The 11502-nt window shown below is 40.5% G+C and overlaps 1 long non-coding RNA gene across 1 annotated transcript in view; it reads left to right on the forward strand.

The window, feature by feature from the left end:
- The window catches only part of LOC138628816 (uncharacterized), a 44406-nt gene that overhangs the window by 24156 nt on the left and 8748 nt on the right, over window positions 1-11502 (forward strand). The window lies entirely within an intron of this gene.

Below are 11502 nucleotides of genomic sequence, written 5' to 3' on the forward strand. Positions count from 1 at the left end.
ATTAGATGTCCTTGGTTACAACTATGAATGTTCTATGACAATAATTTCAAGGAAATTTGTTTATTCGACGCCTGTTTGAAAAGCCTTTCGGAGAGAACTTTTGCTTCATCCTGAACCTGGCATACAATGTAGATTTCTGTGTGGTTCAATTCTACAGCTACATTGTCTGCTGGGTTTCTGGGTAGCAATAGAAACATCAGTTATTTAACCCTCAGGTGCTGATAAAGGTACGTATTCATCTAATCTGGCAATGTGCTTCGTGTGCCTGACCCTGACAATTCAATAAAAAGAAAATACTTCAAATTAATACAACTGAGTGACCCGTGCTGTCGTTTGTCAGACTCAATATAATTTTTGAAGGGTGTAAGAAAATCTCGGAATGTGCAAAATCTAAATTGATTCAGTGTTGCTTCTGTGTCCCAGGAGTTAACCCCGAGCAAGAGATGCCAGGAATATTCTATAACTCAGCACAAAGCTGGGTTGTTGTGTGTCAGGAGGTTGTCAGACTGCTGTCAGGCTGGCTCCTTATTAGTGGGACAGCACTGTCTTCCCTGCAGCCAACACACACACACACACACACACACACACACACACACACACACACACACACACACACACACACACACACACACACACACACACACACACACACACACACACACACACACACACACACACACACACATACACACACACACACCTAGGATTATACCAAAACTTCACAACAATGCTTTCAGAAGACATTCTGCATCCCGACTTGTGTGTGCAGCTGTGAGAGTGACACACTTGCAGACACCTTATTCAAAGCAACTTTTACATCCACCGGTTTGTCTTCACTTTACAATTCAAATGTAAATTAGTGTGTCTAATTTCTGAGAGCAACTTCCCTCAGGGGACACGCCTCTTCACACACACACTGAGAGGAAACATTGTAAACATATGTCAAGGCACTGAGCCACATAAAGACATTTACAAAGGGGCATGATTCCTCTTTGAATGTATGTATTCAGCAGGGATTCAGCAGCGGCATCTTTGTCCTGTTGCAGCCCTGCAGCAACACTCTGGCAATACAGGTGAAAATATAATGAGTCTCCACAGCTGAGATAAGAAAAGAAAGTCCCTTACAACAGCAAACCTTGTCAATTACAGAGTTTGTCTTCTGTTATCACCAAGTCAGAGAGATGACTTTTGGATTGCTGTAAATTTATTGAAAAAAACTTATATGTAAAGGTCATCAAGGGGTAATAATGAGAAAGGCTAAAACAATTGGTGAACTATTCAATTAGTCAAAGGACAGACATTTCATGGATAAACATTTAGTGATTTGTCATTTATCAAGACAAATTACAAACATAATCAGCTTTCACCTTTGGAAATGTGAGGATTTACTTGTTCATGTTTAATATCTTTGTAAATGGGGTTTGGGATTTTTGGTTGAACAAAGTGTGATGCTCCGACACTTTGATGGTACATGTAAGCAGTCCACACAATCAGCCTCTGGGACGCATAATGAGAAAAGTTCAAGCACTTTGGAAGACACCTGGTTTATTTGTCTATACAGTATTAAAAGGAGTAATATTACATCCCCCATTCACGCAGCTCATTCAGTGCATACACAGATGGGCATGCCAGTGTTGTATTCAAATTGAAAATGTGCACCAATTCTTTGTGTAACAGGTTTTCAAAGGCAATGCTGAATGAAAGGGTTTGCACGTAAACAAAGGAGTTGACATGGTTTCAAACAGTACAGGTTTTTCAATAAATTCCTGTTGAAATGACATGTTTCAAACACAATATAAAGTGTGCTATGAAATAAAAGCTGAGATGTGTAATAGCTTGATGAAACAAGCACTCTAGCTGCAGCAGAGATGACCTCAAAAAAGGACAAAACATAACGTCTTTATGTATGTAATGGATTTGTTTTTATTAAATGTCCCACACTCTGAATCACAGGTCTCATTTCCATCATCAATGCAGGTCGTGCCCATGTGTGACTACTCAAGTCCTCAATTCAGCTCCACAAACTGTTTTCGTGACAATATTACATGAGCCTAACAAATCCATCAGGGCCCAGTATGAGAATCCCAACAATGCAAGTGGTTGCTAATGGCCTGTGATGGGAGGAGTGTGTGGGCGGTTTATTGTTGCTTTGATAAGCTCTTGATGACGTGCGTGGTGTGAGGACTGCATGCACAGTCAGAAAATGCAAAACAACAGAATGCTGAGAAAAAGAGTGATGATGATGATAATAATAGGGGAAAAACTGAAACAAAACAAACTGTAGGAGAGATCAGGCCATCTGTCCTCATCTGTCACACGTAAACATGTTCAAGGAGGACAGGGGAGAAGGTGAAGGTGCTATCATCTGAAGGTGGCATCAGTGATGTCATCAGCCGGCATCCCACCTCGTCTCAGAGGTACAAACACACACTCCCTCTCGCGTTTGCGTCACTGCTGTAATAAGTCATTGGAGTGTCACGTAACGACCTCTGCTGTAGGGCTTCCCCCATCAGTAAGCCTTCACAGGCAGAAAGGGCGAGAGGGGATTTACATGCCAAATATCACAGGAGTCACAGGGAGTTCACCAGAAAAAAAAAATCTGACATGTCATCAGTTAAAGCTGGGAAATTTGGGACATTTTTTGTTGAGTTCTATGTTTAGGTAATCGCAATCACGGTAATACCAACACTCTTTAAAATTAAAGAAGAAGAAGAATACAAAAAGAGGTCATTCGTAACTGACCTATGCATATCTGGCCCTTTTGACAGGATACATTCATTTATCACTGCCTTTTAAAGTTGTTACAAATTTCAGTTGAAAAAAAAAAAAAAACTTTTATGGTGCACTTTGTATAATTTGGGTTCCAATTACTTGTTTGCTACGGTAATGAAATCGTCCTTGTCCTCGATACAATTTTTACCACTTGGTTAATGCCTGCACTCGTGGTTGAAATGATCCAACACTGACTGTTGGTAGGAAACAGGAAACAAAAAGTGGTCTCCCAAGTTCATGTCAAACATTTTATTGACCCATCCATTCACCCCGACCTCCTCATTCTGTGGACTTTAAGGCTCCGTGACAACTTCACTAGACCTCCTACAGTCAGTCTACAGTCAGCTGTAGAATATTTAACCACTGTTGACAGGAACTCAGGTTGCTCTCCCTTCAAAACAATACAATGAATTAAACACCTCCTGACACTGGGTACTTAAAGTCCACTTCAATTGAAAATGTCAGTGTCTTTAAAGGAGCTGAAATGAAAGTGAAACTTCTGGCTTCTCTACCAGATGTGAGAAAACTTGATACTTGATCCTATTTTTACATCCAAAAAAAGCCTGTGTTTAGTTAGTTCAGACATGTCTGTAATAGTAGCAGGACAAAGAAGACTGAAAACTAAACATTCTACATAATATCATAAAAATAGATGAAAAATGTACTGAGGCGACTGAGGTGGAGCATTTCATGTTTTGCCCCAGACAGCTCACAAAGATATAGGTTCATTTAAAATCACAAAGGTTTAATTCTCTTCATGTAACACCTGTTGTGTCTTCGAACATGGACAGTAAACATCAAATGTTTTTCAGATTTTTTTTAGTTTCAAAAGGACATTTTGTTCTGCAGAAATGACGGGAGGAGGATGATGAGGGAAAATAAGAAAAGCTCAGACTGAGACTGGAGGCAAAGTGTTTTTCTCAGGTTCCAGTTTGAGGTATAAATTCATAACCTTCTTACCTACCACATCACTGTAAAAGCACAATCATTGTACTGAGCTTATGTCACATCTGCAAAGGTCTGTGGGTCTCATTGAAGTGGGAATCATTGAGTTGCGCTTGAGAAACAGTTCTCATTGTACACTGACATTTTAGAGGTCAATTACCTTTAAATACTCATTCTAGTGAAGTACTTCACAGATCATCAAAATGTTGTTCAGCCATTCTTTGTTTTACTATGATAAATGTAAAATCAAAAAGATTTACAAAATAAATAAAAAACAGACTGGCTTTCACATTTCTGTCTGATAAAGGAAGGTGACAATTGAGCTGTAAGACTTCATTCCTCGATGTGTTATAATGTCGGGAGAAAATGTTTTCTCTATATATGTTTAACTGTATGCCCGTTTGAGAACAGATTTCACAAAGTATCAGTTATACTAGCATTTTCCAACCATCCATTTTATCCAAACTTGGGTCACAGGTAGCCTGGCTGCGCTGACTGTCACTCACAGCTTCAGTTCTCTTTGCTGTGATAACAGTCTGGTAAACATTTTAATAAAAATAGGCTGTGCTCAAGGAAAAATGCTCTGGAAAAAACGGGAGTTAGTTGCAGCGGTGGCAGCGTGTCGGCCGGGATTGGCGCGAGCTGTTTGCTTAAAATGAACCTGAGGTCTACGCCCAGTAGAAAGGAACTGCAAGCGATTCTCTATGGAGGGTGACAGACCCACGTAGGATGCTTCCTAATCAGATCCACTTCAACTTTAAGGGACCCTGTAATTAGTATTTACTTGGAATGAATTAATTGGACACTTACTTAATGGAAAATTACTCACAAAAGATGGACTTCTACAACAAGGCATTATGGGACAAAGGTGGAGTAGGAGTTAATGCACAAACCATGAAAAGAAATATCCACAGTTCAAATCCAGTCGGGGATCCTTGTTCCTTTTACTTCATGTCTCCAATCATTTTGTTCCACGTCTCTGTCGACTGTCAATAAAGGCCCACAAAGCTCCCCAAAATGTTTTCAATCAACTTTCCAATGACTGAGCATTTCAAGGCACTAACCACACATGAACATGGTTAGACTGTGGTTGTCTGTAAGTACTACAGCAGTGTTGATTCAGTGGAGGTATAAAATCAGAGCATTGTTATGACCCTGAGCATTTCTGGATGAATGTCTAGCATCAGTTCATGTGACATCATTATGAACCAAGAAGGCAAAAAAAAGTGATGGAGAGATATGGAAACTTCTACATAGGCAAATGGAGAGGAATCAGGTTTTAAGAAAGTACCTCTAAACTCTAAATTAAAAGAATGATATTCCTGATCAACTCATTTCACCTCGGTCTTTGCTCCAGACTCAAAGTACCAAAGATGATGATGCAGCAAAACAAGGTTTGGAGGGAAATAAACATGGTTTACCACATCCAGGTCTAAATAACCATCTAACATACACATAGACAACCGCTACAAGGGCTGAACGTGAACGTACGTGATGCTTGATGACGCACACTGAATCAGGACAGTTACGTAAAAACCTTACGTCCAAACTGGTGACTAAGCATCATTTCCAACATGATATCCCAGATTGTGGACTGGAGCGACCAGTAATTACTGCAGTGCAATGCAGGCTTCATATGTTGTGCCAGTCTCTACTTTGGTTTGACCACAAGTTCACCAGACATTCAAAGTGTTGGTGACTTTTACATACCAAACCTGGTGAGTCAGCCAGAGGAGGAAACTACCACAGAGTTTGGTGTGAAGGCGTTTGAAACAGCTGGAACCAACATGATGTGGAAGGCATCGTGAATAATGCCCAAATTCACAAAGTTCAATGTGCATCCTCACTTAAAAAAAAAAAAAAAAAAAAAAAAAGTTTGATTGCATACAAGAGGGCAACAGTACTTGAAAACAACCGGACAGACATATTTAAAACCAAAGATCTTGAGTGAAACCTAAACATCCAGTTTCTGGCACAAAATAAATTTTAAAAAATACAGTCAAAATCCAGAGTTGGAAAATAGCACAGAAGCAGCTTCAGGCTTTTGGTTAACTGATGGATGAGGTTGTAAAGCTGGTAACTTTGTAGAATTGACTACAGATGAAACTGTTTCTTGAGATAACTTACTTTTGGGCTATGGGTTAAGAAAAGCACAGGGACAGCTTATTCTGCAACACCACTTCTTTTAATCTTCCTCCTTCACAAAATACGAACAACCAAACTACCTACCAAAACATGGCCTTATCACCTTACCACATACCACTCCGCCCAACCCAAATCAAGACCAACATCACCACCAAGGTGCACCGTATTATACCGTCCCAAATCAACGATACAGAACAATCACAAAATAATTTCCCAACAAAAATAAATCTCATCTTTAAATGTGTTAACGAAATAAATCTCTACTGGGCGTGTAACCCACAGATAGCATTACCTGTGTCCGTAAGATGTTTGACATTCCCGGCACATCCTCACATGATGTCCCGTCCTCATTATGTGCTTTTCACTGCGTCCTGCAAAGGTGTAACACTTTCAAGGCAGCGTTTTGTCTGCATGTTTTGTCTTCCTTCCTCATTTGGTCATGTTTCCTTGATCTCTGTGCTTCTGTCACGGGTAAACGTTGTTAAACGGCTTCTTTTGTGTCCATTTTGAGGTTATTGTTGTCATTTCCTACTTTTAGTTTTTAGAGGCTGCTTAAAAACATTAAGACAGTAGTGTAGTGAAGTTTTCTACGACCGGGAGTTTGCACATGGGTGTTTTATTTTGAAAATGTTCTCAGAATTTTATTTTGTTTTCTCTACAAACTTCCTGTCCAGCTGATCTGCTCTGTTGAGATTGCCGTGGTCTGCGTGCCTCTTCCGTCAAAAATAGACTTACTGCCTGTCTTCCGCAGAGCAGCTCCTGGGACGCTGGTGAGCCGGTGGGATATAAAGCGTTGACTTCAATGACGCCGATTCACTCCGGCAGCCATGTCAGAGACGGAACGCGTCGCCGACGGAACCGGTGGAAAAATAACCTCGATCTAAGTCAGGTTGGATATATTACTGCTGATCTTTCTACAGCCACAAACAAAGTTAAATCTGAGCCTCATATCTAGCTGTGGAGCTGTTTGTGCTCCTTCAGGTCTCCAGCATGGTGTTCTTTGGGTTTGTAGGTGTCATGTTTATCTTTTGGTCCGAGCAAACCACTGTCATGGCCGCCTGCTGCTCTCTTCCTGCTCCTGACGCAGTGGATGAGTGTTGATCCTTTCTGTTTTGGCTGCACCTCCTTGGGTCCATACTTATTTTTTTATCCAGCATTTCATCCACAAAAGCCCGTGTTGGTGTTTGCTGTTCCTTCAACATCATGGCAATCAATCTCAAATTACCTGGAGGCCACAGGCCAGGTTGTTCTGTTACAGGGGACAGAGTTGAACATTTAGCAATTATCTTTTAGCAACTTTTAGACTTCTGCCGAAGTTGAGACAGTCTCACCATTGATCCACTGCAGCTCACAGGTCCATTGTTGGTGTTTTCAGCGGGAGTCAGGGGTCAGCATGTCCACTCTGAATGGTCTGTGGCTTCGATGCGCTGTTTTCTAAAACTTTCTTTTATTATAGCTAGCATTAAAGTTTCAGATATTTGTGCTACAGTACAATAACTCTGTGGGATCAGACCACTCGGGCACAACACAGTTCCCACGCACCTCAGTGAGCCTCAGGCACCCATGACCCTGTCGGTGGTTCACTGCTTGTTCTTTCTTTAGACCAGGGGTCTTCAACGTTTTTCAGGCCAAGGACCCCCAAACTGATAAAGAGATGGAGCAGGGACCCCCTACTATATATATTGTATAAAATTGTGTTTTATATTAAACTGGAGGAGTGCAGGAGGCTTGGAGGGACAGGTCCAGGTTAGTCTCACGCTGTGAGTGAAGCGGTGCTCAGCTTGAGAGAGCTCCTGTGTGTTGCTGAATGTGTGTATTTCTGATTGAAAGATAACATCTTCTGCCTCCATTTATCCATTCACTACAATATGATGGATTCATGTTAATGTCTATTTAAAGACATTTAAATTTGTAGAAAAAAAAATAGAAAAAAAATGAAAAATTGTCTAATTAACCAAAAATCTCACAGACCCCCAAAGGGTCACGGACCCCCTGTTGAAGACCTCTGCTTTAGACCACTTTTGGGAGGTATTAAACTCTGCATACCGGGAACATCCAACAAATTGATCTGACCCAGACAACTAGCCATCTCAGTTTGGCCCGTCAGAGTCACTCAGGTCCTTATGCTTACTTTTCTTTCCTGCTGCCAAGTCATCAACTTCAAGTAGTGACAACTTGCTGCCTAATATATACCACCTTTTGACAGGTGCCATTGTAACAACATAATTCATGTCATTCACTTAATGTGTCAGTAGTTTTAATGTTTAGACTGGTCAGTTAACATTTGAATACAGACATGAACATAATTGCATACAGTATTGTCAAAGCATGTTGTATGAGGTTTACAATTACAGTGATCTGAATTATTAGACTTAGACTATAAACCTTTTACAACCCCGTTTCCCAAAAAGTCAGGGCACTGTGTAAAATGTAATAAAAAACAGAATGTAATGATTTACAAATCACATAAACCCATATTTTATTGCAAATAGACCAAAGACAACATGTCAAATGTTGAAACGGAGACATTTTTGATTGTTTTATGAAAAATATTATGTTCACTTTGAATTTGATGCCAGCAACATCTCAAGGGAGTTGGGACAGGGTTAACAAAAGACTGGAAAAGTTGTTTTATGCTAAAAAGTGTACATTTTATACAGCGCCCCAACTTTCTGGGAAACGGGGTTGTACATCTGCTTTGAAAATATTGCATTTCATTATGGCCACGCCAGTAAAGCAACCACCAACCACCAACCCCACTGCTCAGCACACCCATGTGTAGCCTTTTCTACCTCCAGACTGAATGTCAGTCATGCATACAGATGACAGCATCCACCTGGGCTCACTGATACCATCCTAAAAATACAGAGCCATGCCAGGTGACCTTTGGGTATTTCTGTTTGCACCAAGAAGTCAGAGGTGAAGTGCCAGCCACTAGCATCCTGTGACGAGACTTTTTATCTGCTCTCACGTCAGCCCCTAAGTTTAGGTCCACAACCGGCTCAGTGAGCTCAGAGAAACAAGACAGACAAGCATGAGATCGGCATTCTGCTTGGATTCCTTTCTGCGGGAAATCCTGATGAAGCAAAAAAACGCAGCACGTTCCCTGTCATGTCAGACAGATGGACAGACAGGCAGCTGACCTCCTGCCACCACAGCATGTGACAGTGTAGGCTGGAGGACCAGCCAGTGTCAGGGACAGACCGAGGGGACGGTGTTGTGAAATAAGGGTGAGATATCTCTTTCTGTCACCTAAGTTTCAGCGTTTCAGAAAGACGAAGAATCGAAGCAGCTGAGAGGATGCAGGGAGTAAAAGGGGAGCGAGAATGTAGCAGCGCAGCAAACATGGCATGATGTAGATGAAGAGCACATGACAGGAGGTTGGAAGTGTCTCTCCGCCCCATTTGTGCTGTGTGTGTGTGTGTGTGTGTGTGTGTGTGTGTGTGTGTGTGTGTGTGTGTGTGTGTGTGTGTGTGTGTGTGTGTGTGTGTGTGTGTGTGTGTGCCTGCTTGTGTGCTAAAAAATGTCGCCGCCCCCATTTACCTTCGTAATGACATTTCAAGCACCTGACTGCCACTATGATTTACACATAGTGGCATATTTTACAGCTGGGATTGGGAGTTTGTCTTTTTCAGAGACACGATCCTCAATTATTTGAACCTATAACCCTTAAAAACATGTCTATTGATACCGTCAGTCAATGCACATGGCCAAGTAGTAAGACAGGGAAAGTGTAACTAAATGATCTAAAAGATAGCATGTCTTCATTTTGCAAATGCTCTTACTGATTTGAATCTACATGAGAGAAAATATAAGTTAATGTATACAAAATTTAACACAAAGCAGGAAATGTCTGTGCATGGAAATAACATCAAAAAGAAATATCTATTTTTTTTTTTTATTTTGAAGCAGAAAAGAGTATTTCAACAACACAGTCACAGACGATCTGCTGTGAATGTCTGGATACTCGCCTGCTGTTATATTGCAGGTCTGAAATATTATGAGGCTTCAATCCCAGCGGCATGGCTCCAGGTCTGTCCACCAGTTATTTGGTCCAGACTGAAATATCTCAACATGTGGATTGACATGAAATTTTGCACAAACACTCATTGTGCCTGGAGAATGAGATGAGCCACCGACAGATAACAGTTTTCAGGTATTAAGATAAAAATATTTTCACATCTATGAGAAGGAATAAAGGAACACGTTTTCCACAGTCTTGTTTGGTAGCATAGATAGATAGATAGATAGATAGATAGATAGATAGATAGATAGATAGATAGATAGATAGATAGATAGATAGATAGATAGATAGATAGATAGATAGATAGATAGATAGATAGATAGATAGATAGATAGATAGATAGATAGATAGATAGATAGATAGATAGATAGATAGATAGATAGATAGATAGATAGATAGATAGATAGATAGATAGATAGATAGATAGATAGATAGATAGATAGATAGATAGATAGATAGATAGATAGATAGATAGATAGATAGATAGATAGATAGATAGATAGATAGATAGATAGATAGATAGATAGATAGATAGATAGATAGATAGATAGATAGATAGATAGATACTTTATTAATAGATAGATAGATAGATAGGAAGATTTAGATAGATACTTTATTAATCCCACAGGGGGCAACATTTATAGACAGTACAGGAAAGCAATAAAACAACAGTAAAAAAAAAAAATATAAAAATGCACAGTATATACAATAAATAGAATAAAATAAAATAGAATAATTAAATTAAAACTAACTAAACAATAGTGCAAAGATTTAAACAAACAAGAAAACAGACAACCAACGGTGTTATTGTTGTGTGATGGATTTTGTCAGAGGTGAGTTATTGTACAGTCTTATTGCAGTGGACAGGAATGATCTCCTGTATCTGGAATGATCTCCTGTCAGGAACGATCTCCTGTATCTGGAATGATCTGTAGGAATGATCTCCTGTATATCTGGAATGATCTCCTGTATCAGGAATGATCTCCTGTATCAGGAATGATCTCCTGTATCAGAATGAATCTGGAATGATCTCCTGTATCTGGAATGATCTCCTGTATGTATCATCTGGAATGATCTCCTGTATCTGGAATGATCTCCTGTATCTGGAACGATCTCCTGTATCTGGAATGTCTGTATCTTGATCTCCTGACAGCATCTCCTGTATCAGGAATGATCTCCTGAGGAATGATCTCCTGTATCTGGAACGATCTCCTGTATCAGGAACGATCTCCTGTATCTGGAATGATCTCCTGTATCCCTGACAGCAGCAGCAGTCCTCCTCTGTCCCTGCAGTAGGTGGAGAGGGTGGACAGGATTATCCAAGATGGACAATAGTTTCCTCAGCGTCCTCCTCTCCACCACCTTTTCCAGACTGTCCAGTTTGTAGCCGATGATGGAGCCGGCCTTCTTAACCAGCTTGTTAAGTCTGTTGGTGTCTCCGGCTCCAATGCTGCTCCCCCAGCAGACCACAGTGAAGTACAGTTCACTGGCCACAACAGATGGTAGAACATCTCCAACATCTCGCTGCACACATTGAAGGATCGAATTTTCCTCAAGAAAAAGAGTCGACTCATCCCCTTGTAGACAGCGTTGATGTTGGTCTTCCAGTTCAGTCT

Source organism: Brachyistius frenatus, unplaced genomic scaffold (genome assembly GCF_029030835.1).
Source record: "Brachyistius frenatus isolate BFR_SWC_R1_liver_20210118 unplaced genomic scaffold, ASM2903083v1 Contig_106, whole genome shotgun sequence".
Lineage (NCBI taxonomy): Eukaryota > Metazoa > Chordata > Actinopteri > Embiotocidae > Brachyistius > Brachyistius frenatus.